General features: G+C 38.2%; 1 long non-coding RNA gene across 1 annotated transcript; it reads left to right on the top strand.

The window, feature by feature from the left end:
• The first annotated feature begins 4,492 nt into the window (after window positions 1-4,492).
• LOC117974353 (uncharacterized) lies at window positions 4,493-17,404 on the top strand. Its single transcript, XR_004664304.2, has 4 exons — window positions 4,493-4,564; window positions 12,218-12,413; window positions 14,199-14,326; window positions 16,423-17,404. It is a non-coding gene; the product is annotated as an uncharacterized LOC117974353 (long non-coding RNA).
• The last annotated feature ends 435 nt before the right edge of the window (window positions 17,405-17,839 follow it).

Here is a 17,839-nt window from a genome sequence, read left to right as displayed (position 1 = left end):
TTATATAGCTGAGGCAAAATGAGCAGCCACAAGTGCTTTCTTTTTGAGGTGTTTTATTTCGGGATTTTAAGTACCATATAGGCCGGGTGTGGTGGCTCTTGCCTGTAATCCCAGCACTTTGGGAGGCTGAGGCAGGAGGATGGCTTGAGGCCAGGAGGTCAAGACCAGCCTGGGCAACAAAGCAAGACTCGGTCTTTACAAAAAATAAAAAACATAGCCAGGCATGGTGGCATGTGCTTGTGGTTCGCAGCTGCTTGGGAGGGTAATGAGGGAGAATTGCTTGAACCTAGGAGGTTGAGACTGCAGTGAGCCATGTTCGTGCCACTAAACTCCAGCATGGGTGACAGAGTGAGATTCTGACTTAAAAACAATAATAATAAAATAAATAGCATATAAATGGCCTTCATTCTCTGTTCTTTTTTTGAAAACATTAATTATGGATAAACTGATTATTTATTATTCTAAATTTTTAGCCACTGTCTTTTACACTAGTTAATAAGCAAAAGTAATAAATGTCCCAGCTCTGATCCAGTGGCTTCCTGAATATAGGGGCAGGCAGGCTGGGTGGCTTGGGGAGGGACTAAAACAGAGTGGCACTAAAAAATCTCAGTGGAGCCATTCCAGTTGATTAGGCTCTGACAGTGAGGCGGAGCTACATGTGCAGTAGAGGAGAGAACTCGCATTTTCAGGACTACAACACACACACACACACAGAAGCATACTCACGCAAACACACTCACTCGTTTATGCACTCACATATGCAGAAACATACTCACATCTACACATTCATACACACACATGGAAACACACTCACATCTGCACATTAACTCATACATGCACCAAAAAACACATAGAGAAACATATTCACATTCACTCACTCATACATGCACACACACACAGAGAAACATATGTAAACATACTTATAAATGCACACACACAGAAACACACTTACATATACACACCCACTCATATATGCACACACAAACACACACACAGGAAAACATACTCACATATACACATTCACTCATGTATGCACACACAGAGAAATATACATATACACACTCGTACATGCACACACAAAGAAACATACATAAACATTCACTCACACATGCACATACATACACACAGAGAAACATACTCATACATGCACACAAAAACTCACACAGAGAAACATATATGTACACATTCATACATGCACACGCACACATACACACACACATTCACATCGTACTTAAAAAGTGTTTGTCCAGTTTCTGCTTTCCAAAATCCATTTCAAAAATATTTCTTGAGCCTATTCTGTTGTGTACTAGCCACTGGATTAAGAACCAGTAGTAAAAAAAACAAAACAAAAACACCAAAGACCTATCCTCAGGGAGCTTGCCATCTTGTGGGGATATAAACTTCACATAAGTAGATAAATCTAGAGGTAACTGCTTTAAGCTCTTGATGATGAAGATGATGGTGATGATAAAATTGGTTGGTGCTCATTTTTGAATGCTTGCTAGGGACAGGCCCTGTACTAAGCACTTTATGTGAATTTTCTTATTACTCTTCCTGATGATGACACGAGGTATATGTCACTAATCCTGGTTTTATAGATGGGGAAACTGAGGCTCAGAGAACTTATGTGACATTATGAAGTTTATCTGTGACCCAAAACCATGTCTATTCTCTTCAAAATTCAGGCTTAGAAGAGATGCAAGAGAAAGGAAAAGGGAAAGAAAAAAAAGAATGCAGAGGAGGGGATTAGGAGAAAAAATGAGGGCATCTTTTTTTTCATAAGGTTAGCAAGTTAGGAAATATTAGGAAATCAGAGCTGCCCTTAAATCCTGTTGGTAAAGGTATATCCGGAGTATCTGTGACAATGAGCGTTGTCAGAGCAAACATGGGGGGCAGGAGGAAAAACGCTGCTATCCAAGAACCCAGCCATGTGGAGAGGAGGCTTGGCTTGGCCATGTGGAGATGCCAGTGTTGCCATGCCAACAGCGATAGCACATAGGGAGATATGCACAGATATTGGCAATGGGGGTGGTTACTGGGGCTGGCAAAAGAGTTAACACTGTAGTCAAAAGCATCTCTTAGAAACCACACCCACCCTGGGTAGGTTTTTTCTTACAAAAATATCATTAAGATCTTGGATTTCATAGCAGCTCTGTTTTTATTTTTCAGATGTAGAAACTCATAGAGTCCAGAGACTTGTCCATGGTCTGACAATGAGTTAGTAGCAGAAAAAGGACCAGGAGCATGGGTTACCTCCATTGTTTTCTTTTCCTCTTCTTTCAGCGGGGGAGAGTTTCTCTGTTCTGTCCTGGCCTAGCACAGCCAAGACTCTCGATGACTCCCTGTGGCTCTGCTCACAGTTTCTCTCCCCAGCTTCCTCTGTTTATGGCTTTTTTGCTATGCCCGCCTGCTGGCCCCAAGAGCAGAGGCCATCAGAGAGCCTGCTGGTCACACCTGCTCAGGTTGTACCTTAGAGGTAGTGTATTGAGCTTCTGTCCCAATGGTACTCTTGGAATGGGCCTCTGGCCAAAGCAAATGCCAGCCCTGCACTACAGGGGGACTGGCCTTCAGGGCTCTGACTAATGGGCCCTGGACATCCTCCCTCTTTCTCTGTCCATCTTCTACTTTCTTGGCAGACCAGGAAGTCCCTGGTGAGAGGATCCAGCCTTGAGCCAGTGATGCTTTGCTAGGACAATATGTTTGGAAATGATAAATCCCTTAAAAATGTATGACGGTCAAAAGTATGGACCTCAAACTATGGACTACCATGTTGTAGGGGAAGGTACTTTCCTAGACACTAAAAAAATGAATAAAATTAACTTTGCCCTTGCGTTTAGAAAATAAATATTCTATAATATATTTTAATGCAGATGATCCCTGACTTACATTGGTTCCACTTAAGATTTTTCAAGTTTATAATGCTGTAGAAGTGACACACATTCAGTAGAAACTGACAAACATTCAGTAGAAACTGAGAATTTTGAAGTTTGGTTTTTTCCTAGGCTAGTAATATGTAGTAGGAGACTCTCTTGTGATGCTGGGCAGATGCAGCGAGCCCCAGCTCCCAGTCAGCCACGTGATTATGAGGGTTAACAATGAACACTCTGCAGTGTACTGTATTGCCAGATGACTTTGCCCCACTGTGGGCTAATGTAAGTGTTCTGAGCACATTTAAGGTAGGCTAGGCTGAACTATGATGTTCAGTAGGTTAGCTATATTAAATGCATTTTTTCCACTTACAAGATTTTCAGATTATGATAGATTTATCAGGACATAACCCCACTGTAAGTCTAAGAGCATGTATACTTCATCTGTACTCTTTCATTTTGATTTCCTTTCACAATTAATTATAAAGCCAGTTGGATTAAGTGCAGTTAAAGCCAGAAGTAATAAAACAATAATCATAACCTAAATACAACCAGCTACCATTTACTGAGGGCTTGGTATATGACAGATATGTTATTTAAAATTTTTCATTACAGATCTAGAATAAGCACATTATTCTAATTTTGCAGATAAAAAAATCAAGTCATTAACAGGTTATATAATTCACCCCAAATCATGCAATTAGTAAAAGGCAGAATAGAGACTGAAACCTATATCATCTAACTTCTGAGCCTGCTCTTCTCCACATTAATTTACAGTAGCAGTTTTCAAATTTAGGGTGCATCAGAATCACCTGGAAGGCTTGGTCACACACAAATTGCTGGACCCACACCCAGAGTTTCTGATTCAGTAGGTTGGGAGCGGGGCTGGTGAATTTGCATTTTGGAGAAGTTCCCAGTTACTGCTGGTGCTGCTGGTGAAGGAACCCCTCTTTGAGAGCCACTGCCTTATAAATTCTTTAAATAACACCTTTCATTATTATGTAATTTAATCCTCACATAACATAGGCAAAATGAATTATTTTAATCCCCATTAAACAGAAGAGGAAAAAGTAGTTTGTCTAAGATCAGCCAACTAGTAGGTGATGAAATGCAAATTCAAAGCAACATGCATTTAGGGTCTGCACACGTATTGAAATATTACGCTGGAGTGATTTCCATCTCTTCCTTGATTGTATTAAGCTTATCCTATCTCTGCTTTTGCTACACATAGCAGCACTTGCATTTTGCCGTTTTCAATTTACAATTGTGAGACAGGAAGGTCAAAAGGCAATCACTTGTATAAACAAACTGTGTTATTTAGGGATAATGGCAGGGCTGCCCACTCTGAACTGTTGGCTGGCAAGCAGTGCCACTAGGTGGTAGCTAAAAATGTCGAATGATCAGCAAATGCACAGAAGTCCAAATTCAGTTTTTTATACTGTTGAGTAAAAGTTAAGAAATGGTAGTAGAAGACTACTTCTGTTGGCTTTTGAGTCTAGATCCATCTGAGACCTAGGCATCAGCCAACTACCACTCTCTGTATGTGAGTTATTTTATGACCACATTCACAAGGCTAGCATTCACAGTTTGCACAGATAAAGTCCAGGCTGACATCTCTCTGCAACTACAGACACACCTCTCCTGTTGCATCACACTTAGTGAAAGAAAAGAAAAATGAGAAAAGGCATTAACAATTGGTAAGTACTTGTACTTGCTGTTGATCAGGAACTCCAGGTTAGTTGGTCGAAAACGGTTAAGCAACAGCATTTTTCTTTTTCTTGTTTTTATTTTTAGCCATACAGCAGAAGGGAAGTTGTTTTGAGGTGATTTATTTTTATTTTGTTGGTGAGGAAAAGAGTAGAGAGAGCTTTACGTTTTAGTTAGGCTTTAGTCTCTCAGGATTGGATTAAATGAGATCAAATGAGATCACACTTGGTAAACTGTAAAGTGTAAAGCCAGAGGGGGAGATTATGATGATGAAACACAATGGAGTAAAATGGTCAATTTTCTAGCTTTGAAGACACACAAATTGAAGTTTAAATGCCAGTTATGCTAATAGTAGTGTAATTTTGTAATGTAAATTAATCTCTTTGAGCCTTCATTTTTCAAACTGAGAAATGGAAATTATAATCCTATTTCATGAATGTAATTGTGGGGTTAAATGAGGGACTAAAATATGGTCAAGAAGGAATTGTAATCAGATATTATTTTTGGGTAATATCAGATTGGAATTTTTTTAAGTCAAAATGTACAGAAAACAATCAGAAATATGATGTATAGACCAAAATGTTTAAAGTTGCATAACAATTAGCCGACCCATTCTCATTTTGCATAAAAATAATATGTGAAAATCATGAATAAGGAAATTTATTTTTGGCAAAAATCTGGACTTAGTAAAAGTTGTAAATAATTTATAAAATAAGAAGTGATCTGATGCTAAGTATGGCCATAAACCATCAGGAAGATTTTAAGATAGGCCTGCTTAGTCAGACAAAGGGTTTCTCAGTATCTAAAGGGCAGATTCTCAACAACAGTATAGCAAACAAAACAGGGCTGAAGTAGAGAGGAATGCTAAAAAAGTACTATCTGTGGCTTCTGTAAAGTGAACTGTACTATAATTTGATACATAGAAAGTTCATAAAGCTTTTTAGAGAGCTGTATCAACAATGGAATGCCAACTTGAACTAAAAGGAACTGAGATGTTTTAGGTTTGTGAAAGTTCTCTAAGCCTTCAACATCCTATAGACAGGAAATAGGCTAAATATTTTACCTCATTGTAAACAAGGTTTATTTGTTATGAAATAGTACAGATATCTCAGACAGTAAAATCAAGAGGCCCAACGACACAGTCAAGAACTGAAGAGTAAAATAACCTGTGGAAGCACTCCCCAGGAGAAGATCTGTCAGATCCCTCCTAATTTAGGACAGGTAATATTTCTTTCATTAGAACATTATCTGTCCCTAAATTAAAGGGAACCTGACAATATTTATCCAGAATCATGACAGCAATGGCACTCCCATTTCTCATCCTTTTAAGTGGCATTGTCTTTTGTGGTTATCTGGTCTCTATTTCACCATTGTATGTTGGGTCGATGGAGGAAGTTATTATCTTTTTAGGTCACAGGTTTTTGGGTAAAAAGGAGCAATATACAAGAAGATGTACCAGAAGAGCCTCACTCATACATGAACCTAATTTAAATAATAACATCCTAGGATCTGAGTCTGATACCTTAGTGGCATTTGTCAGTGGATTTTACAAAATCTTCAACAGAGAGCAAATAGAGAAGTTAAAATATTTCTGAATGGAGAGGATCTCCTATGGCCTCTTCTTGACGGTGCTGCGGAAGTAGATCTTGGGTGTCTTTGTATCTTGCTATAGTGACACCTCCAGTATTGAGATCTCTCGGTACTGTCTTTCCATTTAGTAGAAGTTCCTAGATGATGGGGAGTCTGCCACATTGAGCTCCTAAGGGTTTCTTTCCAGCAATTTTTAGAGCATTGCATTTCTAATCTGTGTCACGTGCTTCCCTGCTTCCTGAAATAGCAGAGTCGGAACATAAGTTTTGGGCCCTGGCTTCTCCAAGCCTTGCTCATATTTTTTTCCTTCTCCTAGCACATGCAGTCCATATTATTTACACTTATGAAAATCTTTCCCACCCACAAGAAGCTGCTGAAATATTACTTCTTTCATGGAGATTTTCTTGATTCTTTCTCCTGAACTAATAATAATTACATATAATTATCATAATAATAGCTATCATCTATTGAGCAGCTACCATGCACTAATCACTTTACCTACATTGTATAATTTAATTTTTACAACAGTCACATCAGTGCTATCCTCTTACTATTTGATCCACACAGAAATTAGAAATTGTAGGATTTTACAAATGAGGAAACAGGTTCAAAGAGGTTTACCGAACCCCAAATGTCATAAACCAAATGGCATCTGTAAGTAAAAGAAGAATGGTTCACAAACTATGTTGCTTCCAAATCAGACCTTTCTATTCTACACATACAAATCCAGCCATAACTGGGAAATGATGATATTTCTTTTCCTATGATGCTATACATTGTGAGGACTTACGGAGTTATTCTTTGGAATGAGACTGACTAGGCTAAATGCTGGGTCTTTCTCTTCCCAGCTGTTAGATCTTGGCTAAATCACTCAGTATTCCCACACTTCAGTCCTTACCTATAAAGTACGGATAAGAGTAAGAGCTAGCTATAGAGCCGTGGTGAATAGTAAATGTATTAACTTATGCAAAGAGCTTAAAAAGCGACTGGCACATAGTAAGAACTCAGTAAATGTTAGCTATTATTGTCTTACTCTTTTCCCTTCCCCATTTATTCTCTCCCCGTCTCTCTCTTCTCTCCTTGTGTTTTGAGTTTTTAAAAAAATGACAATTTGGGCTCAACTGATCAAGCTGCAAAGTAAATAAATAGCAGGTGCATGCAGAAAACAGATGGAATTCACTATGGGCTTCTTTTTGTGTTAGCTTTGGATAAGTTTACTGTTTGCATAACTTGTTCTCTCCCTTCTCCCAAACAGCTCTGTATGGGTCTCTGTATTTGTTATTTGATTCATGAATTCTTCCCACTTTTGTTTCTGGCAAATATTCTACCTCATCTTTCCTCTCAATATTAATAACAATTGTCATTATAGAGTCTTTAGTATTTGTCAGGCATTCTGCATACTTTCTTTTATATAGTACGCACAGGATTCCTAAGACAAAGGTATTCTTACTTTTTTTATAGGCAAAGAAATTGAGATTCTGTAAAAATAATCTCTTAAGTTTCTATTATAGAAATAATCTCTTAAAATTTTGCTTGTTGTTATCCAATATTTATGTGACATTTTCAAAAGGTAAGTCAGGCTTTAAATTGTTTATACAATTTTTTAGCTTCAGATACTCTCTCTTGTAGAAAATGGAGAAAATGACACTGTTCACTGAATGTCTATGTTTAAAAAAAACTGTAATTAAGTCAAAAGATAACTCTGTGGCTGGGTGCAGTGGTACATGCTTGAAATCTCAGTGTTTTGGGAGGCTGAGGCAGAAGGATTGCTTGAGCCTAGGAGTTCAAGAACAGCCTGGGCAACATAGTGAGACCCCATCTCTACCAAAAATAAAATAAATTAGGTAGGCATGGTGGTGCATGCCTGTAGTCCTAGCTATTCAGGAGGCTGAGGTGAGAGGATCCCCTGAGCCCAGGAGTCTGAGGCTGCAGTGAGTTATTAAGAAGCCACTGCACTCCAGCCTGGGCGACAGAGTGAGACTCTGCTCCTAATCCCCAATAAAGGATAACTTTGTGTTAGGAAATAGAATCCAGGCTAAATAATATTTGATTTATTAAATATTAAATATGATTTATTAAATGTATTGTCATCAGTAAGACAAAAGAGTTGAGCCATTTGTGGTGAGATGTCTTCTCTTTTGCCTGGCCTTAGAGGAAATAAACCAGTGAGTGAGTAGCCTCTCACTTACAATATGAGCACCTTGGTCCAATGTGGAGCTGCTTCTGCTCTGTTGACAGATCTAGGGGTGAAGTTACTATAACATAAAAGGTCTGAGCTCTGGTCCTACACTGGGGCTATTACATCTGGCATTGTGTTTATCTTGCCATCATGATAGTTGAGACCCAACCCTACTCTTCTAGCTCTTCTAAAAAGAGAAATGCTGAGACATTGATTAATTTTTCCACAGAACAACTTGTTTTCATTTCTTATAGGTTCACGTTTTCCTCATAACTATAGTTTGCATGTGGCTTTGAATGTTGTGTTTATAACTCCAGGCCTGACTATAAATGTATCAGTTAGCTTTTATCCAGGGTATGCTGTAAAACAGACAACTCCAAAATTTTATCTAAACGTGTTTAATTCTCACTCACATTTTTTGAGTGTGGTGGCTCAACTTCAGCTTTGTTAGACTTAGCTGGGTCCCATGTGTCTTCTCATTCTGGAGCCCAGGCTGAAAGAAAAACCACTGTCTAAAATGTGCTGTTCTCATGAGGATGACCTAGTGCAAGAGGACCCAGCCAAGATCTACAGTCAAATTGAAAGCTTCTGTCCCTGTGGGAGTATTATGATTGCTCACATCCTATTTGTCATGTGATGTCACATGACAAAGCCTCAAGGCAATGGGGCAGAGAAGCATGGTAAGGGTGAGAAGGAAACAAATAATTGGGAACAGACAATAGAAACTACAATAAAGGACATTGGATTTGCCTTTTCGGGAGCCAAGCATCATCTGACTATAACTTGTGTCTTAGTGAAAATGCTTGATAGAAATGTCCAATTCATTTAGGATAGCCCAAATTATGGCTTGGTTTTCCTAAATCAAGTGTCCATGCTTGAGCCAATCACTTCGGACTAGGAAAAGGGGATACAATTGCATTATATAAAGGGAAAAACAAGAGCTCTGGCCAGGGGCAATTTATTTAAGAAGGGTGCATGGGAAAGGCATTCAGATTCACTGCGCTTCTGATAATTAAATGTTGGCCTATTGCTTTTTTTCTCCTTATTATTAACTTCATCACTCTCATCAGCTTCATTTTTACTACCTCTTGACCATTGCCACCGTCATTATCATGATCACCTTTATTATCTCAGTGGCTTTACCACCTTCATCACCTTTACTCTTCTTCATCACTTTATCATCTTCATCATCTGTACCACAATTACTATCACTTTTATCTCCAGCATTGAGGTGTACATTGTAATGTTCTCTCAAACATCCACTTTTCCTCTTACCCACTGTGCAGTATCCCTACAGTTTGAGAAAAAATCAAATTGTCCCTCAGCTCAAGGAGCTGGTAAGGATTTCGGTAATTCGACAAAGATAGTATTATCACTCTTACAGTTTTTGGTTCAGGGATGAATAAGTTATCTAAGGTGGTTCAATGAGAGTCAGATCAGAACTCTGAGAATCAGTTGGAATAAACAAATGGCTTGTCTCTCACTGGATATATATCAGGCGGTAGATAGCCCAGATTGTTACTGTAAACCACTTTATGACTATGCAGGAAATCAACCTGAGAATGAAGCTCATGCTGAAGTACAAAGAGGATACAGAAAACCACCAGGTGTTTTTCTTGCTGACACTGTTGCTCTACTAGATCAATCCTCACTTGAAGCTTGTGTTACCTGTCACCATTTTACACATTTGATGCAATAAATATCCTTCATTGTTTAAGCCTGATTTTTTTTTCACTAAAAATTTATACAAAGTTATATATCCAACTAATGAACTTTACTATAATAACTCTATCAATGTCAACATCAGTATGTCTTAACTGCAAACATTTCTGTGACTAGCTCCATGTCTGCATCCTCATCTCTGGAAGTTCTTAATTGGAGAACAAATTGCAGATGTGAAGGAAAGAAGTACAGGAACATGGTGATGAGATACTTGTTTTCTCTTTATATCTTTGGCATTTTTTTAAAAAGCATCCTTTCTATTTTTCCTGCATCTTTTATATCATTAAACATGTTGGTTCTAAAGGCAATCTCGGGCATGCATAACACATTTTATGTTCCAAAACTAATAAAGTGATTTGATATCTAAAAAGAGTTCTTAAAAACACCCAGTACTGAACATAAAGGCAGCAAGATTGGGAAGGAAATGTGTTGAATCAGCCTCCTTTGTGACTAGGAATCCAGAAGCTTGCCTTCTAAGATGCCAATCCCAAACTCGCATGTGACCTTGTACATGTTCTTTTGCCTCTCTGGACATAAATGCCTTCAGCTCTAAACTGATATGGGTAGTTCAGGGAATCTTAGATTCTATGGCAGATTTCAAGTTTTCTAAGGAGTGGGGAAATGTACTTGAATAGATTTGGCATTTTTGGACAAGCCATACATCTAAGTTCAGTAGCTTATACATTTATAAAATAGAGGTAGAATCATAGACTGTTAGAAACAGAAAGGACTATTAAGATCACCTAAGCCAATTCCCTGACATTTGAGATAAGAAAACCAGGATCCAGAGAGGTTAAGTGACTTGCCCAAGGGCACACGGGTAATTTAATGAACATGCCCTTTGCCTAATACTTAGGATCTTAATTTTATCTGGTTTTATTTATTTATTTATTTTTGGAGATAATCCTGCCCTGTAATCTCTTCTAAAATTGAGAATTCAATATCAGCACTAGGTTTGTTTTTCTTCTTTACAAGACCATGAGCTCTTCCAAAATGGGACTGTTACTTAGTCATCTCTGCAGCACCTAACAACCTGACAATAAATTTCAGTTGAATGAATAAACAACAGTGAGAAGTGAATTCTAACCATTTCCCTGCCTCTGTAATGGTTTCCCTAAACTAGTCCAAATTATATTTCACCCTTAAAAAATCAAGTTGGAAGCACATTACAAATCTGAACCTGGGCCAGGCGCGGTGGCTCACGCCTGTTATCCTAGCACTTTGGGAGGCCAAGGCGGGTGGATTGCCTGAGCTCAGGAGTTCGAAATCAGCCTGACTAACACGGTGAAACCCTGTCTCTACTAAAAATACAAAAAAACTTAGCCAGGCATGGCGGTGTGCCCCTGTAATCCCAGCTAATCGGGGGGCTGAGGCAGGAGAATTGCTTGAACGCTAGAGGTAGAGGTTGCAGTGAGCCGAGATTGTGCCGCTGCTCTCCAGCCTGGGCGACAGAGCGAGATTCTGCCTACACACACACACACACACAAATTTGAACCTGTATCCCAACTACCTACAAGATGCTGAGGAAAGACTAAGGAAGGGTCTCCTGAAATTACCTGCATTTCACACTACTGGTCTACTTCATCTGTCTCAAATTTGCCTTCCATTTGTGATGCATCTGTCAGGTAATCATTGATAATGGACATAAATGGTTATTTGAAAATTTCACTGTGAAAGTGTCAGGTCTGCTAGCTAATTATCTGTCAATTAGCCTTTCTTGTCCAAAGCCAGGAAGGGCAGTCCTCCATGGCCTTTGCTGACCTCCAGAAGCTGAGTCCAAGAGAGAATTTTCTTTTTTTGCAATTATAAGGAGCAATGCAAATGGGAACCATCTGAAAGTGGCTCCCTGGAGTCCTTCATGTGTACTGAGATCCGTGATGGCAGTCCTCAGCTTATTCTCCTTTGAGTAACCTGTAGGGGGGTCACAGTAAGATCACATGATCACACATCAAATCCCACATCCTCCTTGAAGGAAAGGTGGAAAAGTCTGTATTCTGAGAAATCATACTTTAGGATCTCTGCATCCTAAAGTGATGGATTAGAGATCCATCTCTTGCTCAGACGCCTCTCTGGAAGTCAAAGCTAACAGAACAAGCTTAATATGGATGAGCTTGCATCTTTGTGACCTTCTTCACCTCTTCTCCTTCTTCAGAAGCAAGCAAGGTCATGGCTGAAGAACATGATTCTGACATAATGCCCTTTCCAGAAGCAAGGATTTCAGGAAAGCAGCTGTGGAATGGTGGACTGTCAGGAGACCTGGGTTCAGGCCTTAATCTTGCCACTTTCCGGTTGTGCCACTTTCTGGTTGTGCCACTTTGTCATTCAGCATCTATTTATTCATCTCTTAGGTGAGGACAATATCTACCTCATAGGGTGGGTGCAACTGTTGTAAATATATAGATAAGATGTTTGGCTCACAGTCAGTGCTCAACAAATGGCATCTGCCATTGTTATTAGTTTAATAGCCACCAGGTTGGGAAAAAGTATTGCTAAAGACTATTAAACTCAAGAACAGTGTTTGTTTAACTTTAGGAGGTACAGAAATATCATTTGGGAGCTTATTAAAACATAGATCCTTGATATTAGCCCTTGAGAGTCAGATTCAGAAGGATTGAATCTAAGAATTTACATTTTTAACTTGAGCTCCAGGTGATTCTAATACAGGTGGTTCATGATCCATACTTTGAGTAAAATGTCATGAAGAGGAAAATGAGCAGCAAGCAGGCTTAGCAAATATTTGTTGATTCATTGATTGGCTCATCGGGGACTCTATCTCTCACCTGTACAGGAAACTGAATGTAGGCATCATTTTATCCCTGAAGTAATCAAGAAATCTCTCCTTGTGTCTAATTGCATGCTTGCCTACAATAACCAAAGCCCATACCTCTTAGCAAAAATGAGAAAAACTGATCAGCAGTTCCATCATAATACTCTTTAGATATTTGCAGAAAGCAGTCTTGTCACCCTGTAGTCATTTCATGTCTTCACAAGACAACTCTTTTATTTGCTATAATTTCAAGGCATTACTGAGACTCAATAAATATGCCCTAATGAATAAAATACTGATAATACAATAATAAAGATCAAAGCATATCAAAATTCAGTGGGACCTTGGAGATTTTTAACATTAATCCCTCATCCGACTGATGAGCAAATTAAGACCTACAGGTCATATCACACATTGGTGATAGGATAGAGATGTAGACCCTTGATTACTTGCATTCCATTTCAGTACTCTTGCTGCTGCATGGCATAGATTCTAATTCATTTTATGTCTGTAGGACACCTACCCTTTTCTGGGCACTGTGCTGGGCACTGTAGGGAGTGGAGAGGTGTACTAACCTAAAGGCATTAAAGCAGCTCACTGTCTGGTAGTGGAAATATAATGTTAATAGGCCGTTGAAAAACAACATAGTAATTGTGAAGCAGGAATTATTGTCCCTATTTTACTGAGGTGAAAATTGAGGCCCAGAGTGGGTAAGTAACTTGACTGTGACCCGATAGTATCTAAAGGAGCCTAAATTTGGAATATGGTCTTTTAATTAATTACGTCAACAAATATTTATTGCAGGCTTACTATGTGCTCATCCTATGCTAGACATTTGCTGTGTACCATAAATAGGAGAATATTCACCATGCCAGCATAATAGTCAAGCATGGAGCATAATAAGTCAAGCTCCAGATTTCCTGGTCTACAAGGTGTCTCTTCTTTCTCCCTCTTTAAGCTAATGACCAACTGGCTTGTAGTCATACTGGGAATATCAAAAGGAAAAGAACAGTAGCTTCAGAGAACTCAGGCAAAGAAAAAGATTATGTCTTGCCTAACAAAGGTGAAGACATAATCCATGGAAAGTTGAATTGGTCTTTTCTTACTCTTGGGAAGCCCAGCTGCTAAGGCCCCTAAAGATAGATGGCCCGTCTTGAGGCTGTAATTAAATTTGCCACAATTATGTTCCCAGCAGTCAAATGCTGGGGTGTCGAAAGACAGAAACACATCCTAGTTGCCCCCACCTGCGTTAAATGTTGAATTATCTTACAGTTGATAGTTTCCTAGATTCCCCGACCTTTAAATGCTGAACACTATATGCCTGTTGAATTTTAATCAATTTATTTTTTTCAACTGTAAATGTCAGACTTCTGTACGGAATTACTTGGCGCTGCTGATGTGACAAAGACTCAAAGTTCAGTGTCTGAAGTCATGGAATAGCAGATGATCCAGCATGCATCAGGAGACATCTTTTGTAGACAGCCAAATAAAGAGGTAAAAGAACATTTATTTTTCATTAGCTTTCATTTAGAGGTCTAAAGTTCTGATTTTGTCCTCTTATCATCCACATTGAGTACAACTATTAAGAACTGCTAATGACTTGGACCATGTCACTAAGAAAGCTGAAGAGGGAAGATGATTTATTTATAAAGTGCCTACTATAGGTCTGAAAATGCAACCTCATTACATCTTCACACAAACTCTGTGGTATCATTAAAAAATTATGATTCCCATTTTATAAGAGAGGAAAGTGAGGCTCCAAGAAATTTGCTAATTACTGCAGAACTTGTAAACAGTAAAGCTGAGTTTAAATTGTGGAATTGCTGACTTCAAAACTCATGCTCTTGCCATTACATCAACTGCCCAGACCTGACTCAATATTCCTCTACCCTTTTCTTAGAATAAGAGTCAGTCTTCGAATGTGTTTAAGATGCATACAACTGGCTGGTTCTGACTACCTAATTTCCAATTATTCTTGACTTAACTGACTCAGAGACTTCACATTTTTGTATTTTGGTATTCATGGAAAGAGTTTTTATAGTATTTGTCTTCTGCTATATATATATATATTTATATATATGTGTATGTGTATATATATGTATATATGTATATGTGTATATATATTTATATATGTATATATGTATATGTGTATATATGTATATATGTATATGTGTATATATGTATATATGTATATGTGTATATATATTTATATATGTATATATGTATATGTGTATATATGTATATATGTATATGTGTATATATATTTATATATGTATATATGTATATGTGTATATATATTTATATATATGTGTGTATATATAATGCCTAGCATGTGTGTGTGTATATATATATATATATAAAATGCCTAGTATGTCCTCTACCATACAGCCACAAGTCTGATCACCAGGAAAGGTTTCTGGCACATAGTCAGTGTTTAATAAATATTAGTCTACTTTTTCTTTTTGCATTTCTCTCTCTCGCTTGCTTTCACTCTCTCTCCCTCTTTTTTCCCCCTCTCTCCCTCTTTTTTTTCCCTCTCTTCTCTTGCTTTGTGTCCTAGCATTTATCTCTAGGTTAAGAAAATGCCAAACTAATCTTAGAAATTCATAGATTTCCCCCTTCAGTGAGCCATTATCATCTCCCTGGCTGGCTAAATAAAGCTAACATTTAAGTCACAGAACAGGCCCCAAGGTAATAATGGAGAAGTAGGACTTCACTAATCATCCACTAGTTACACTTCTTAAGAAAGGCTGTTTGGCCAATAACCCCACACTCCTCCTATATGGCCACTTTTTGTCTAGAGAACTATCTGCCCAGCAGGTTTAGCAGACAGTAAATTTTTAAGCAGGAGCAAACTTGTCCAGGGCTGTCACTGCATCCTGGCTTCATCTACCCTAAGAGGGAGGTGCTAAAGACTTGTTCAAGCAGCTAACAGCAGACAGGCTCAGTATCTTCAGTTGGCTTTTTAATCTACTGGTTTCCTGGAGGAAGACTCTGCAAATGATCCAATCTTTCTACTTTCGTTTGTTGCCACTTATTCCACATCTTCTGCTCAGAGGATAGTGAGCTCAAATACATGCAGTGGCTGAGCAGATAATATGAACGTGTACATCAGCTCCAGAGAATTAGTGAAGGGGACAACTATTTCTTAGCTTCAGCAAACTGTGCTCAAGGGGAAAACTGGCCCTGCACTTCCCTATCTTCCAACATTTCAAAAGGATTCGGAAATATAGACATATATGTGAAATTTGCCAATCTTAAACATTATTCAAATGTTCTGAGATGAATGTGTGGCTGTGGAAACCTCTCTTAAGTCCTGCAATTGTCTGCAATCTGTGTTTTCTTATTCCTGCTCTTTTCTTTGTGCTGTTCCTGTGTGTAGAATGCTCGACCCTCTGGCTCCACCTACCCACACTCTTAAGATGCTACCTCCAGGAAGGCTCTCCATGGCTGTAACTGACCTTTCTCTCCTTTGAGTTTCCTTGACATGTTTTATGGACTTGAATCAAATACAATACTATATAGACTTTGAGTTTCTTGGAGTTTACTCACATTTGCATTCCTCTTCTTCTCTTATCTTATATCTCTAGATATAGTACTCAATAAATGTCTCTTGAAAGAGAAGAATGAACGACTGAATGAACAAAAAGCCATAATGAACAACAAGCAAACAAAAAGGAAGTGTGGTGTGATAGAGCATGAGCCTTGGAGACAAACTTTCATCTTTGGTTTCAAATTTTAAATCTTCCAGTTGTCAACTATATGGTCTTGGAAATACTACTTTTGTTGTCTGTGAAAGAAAGACAACATTCTCTATAATGCAAGGTTGTTGTGATGATTAAAGAAAATGAGATTCAGAGCTGGACAGATGTTTTCATTTCTCCTATTGCAGTGTTTCTCAAACATGTCTGATTATAAGAATCACTGAGCCATCTGTTATTAATCATCCTGATTCTAGGACCCACCCAATGCATATTGAATCAAAACCTCTAGAGGAATTGTCTAGAGATGTGTATTCTTATAATCAGGACAACTTGGAAAATAAAGCACACTCATTATTACTATTTCTGTATCTTCAATATCAGCTTTCTGAATTAAGGTATTTCAACCTGCTGAGGTTATCCTCACTGGTAATATCTATTTTTTTTTTTAATGGAACAAGTTCTATTTTTTTTCTGGGTCTGGCTATAAGTCTGTACCAGTAAAAACAGCCATTGGAGATTCATCAATGGGAGTCTTATTTTGGAAATTACTTATTCATTAAGATTCCATTAAAATGTTAGCTCCATAAGGGCTGGGATTTTGTCTGTTTGTTGCTACATCCCCAGAGCTTAGAACAGTGCTGAACACATAGGTATTTGGTAAATGTTCTTTAAATTAGGATCAGATAACTCATTTCACAGCACATGTGCTCCAAGAATAGCTCACATTTTGAATATCAAATTGTTTTTCCACCTCAACTCTTCCTCCCAAACACAACTGTGGTAGAACTGTGCAAAGGACACTTCAATACTCAGCTCAAAACCTGACTAGCTGAAACTCTACCAGGATGGCTTATGGTTCTATCACTGTCTTTTATCTTCTATTTAGTCACTTCCTAGAATGTCCAAGCACATGCCTTCATAACCTGTATCCAGGGATGAATAAAAAAGATGAAATACAAGTATTAATAAGGCCATTCACTGTGGCAGTCTGCCAGAAATATTTTTGATAAAAAAGTAAGGAATCCTGAATTTTTTTGTGAAAAATGGAAAGAAGTGGGAGAGATGACTCATTGCTAAACTGGTTTAAACAATAACAACAACAACTGTAAATTAGGACAATAAAATAACATAGCATTGACCATATATGTTGTCTTACACAGTCTAGGGGAGCAATATTATGATAATCCATGGATTAAATCAGGAGTTACCTGTAATTTGGCAATTTATCAAAAATAATTAAAGTAAAATGAGAATACCCTTTGTGAAATTAAGAGCTACCAGGTGGCCAAGACATGAGAAGCAG

This window comes from Pan paniscus, chromosome 11 (assembly GCF_029289425.2).
Source record: "Pan paniscus chromosome 11, NHGRI_mPanPan1-v2.0_pri, whole genome shotgun sequence".
In the NCBI taxonomy this organism is placed as follows: Eukaryota; Metazoa; Chordata; class Mammalia; order Primates; family Hominidae; genus Pan; species Pan paniscus.
This window is presented reverse-complemented; position numbering and strand designations above follow the sequence as displayed.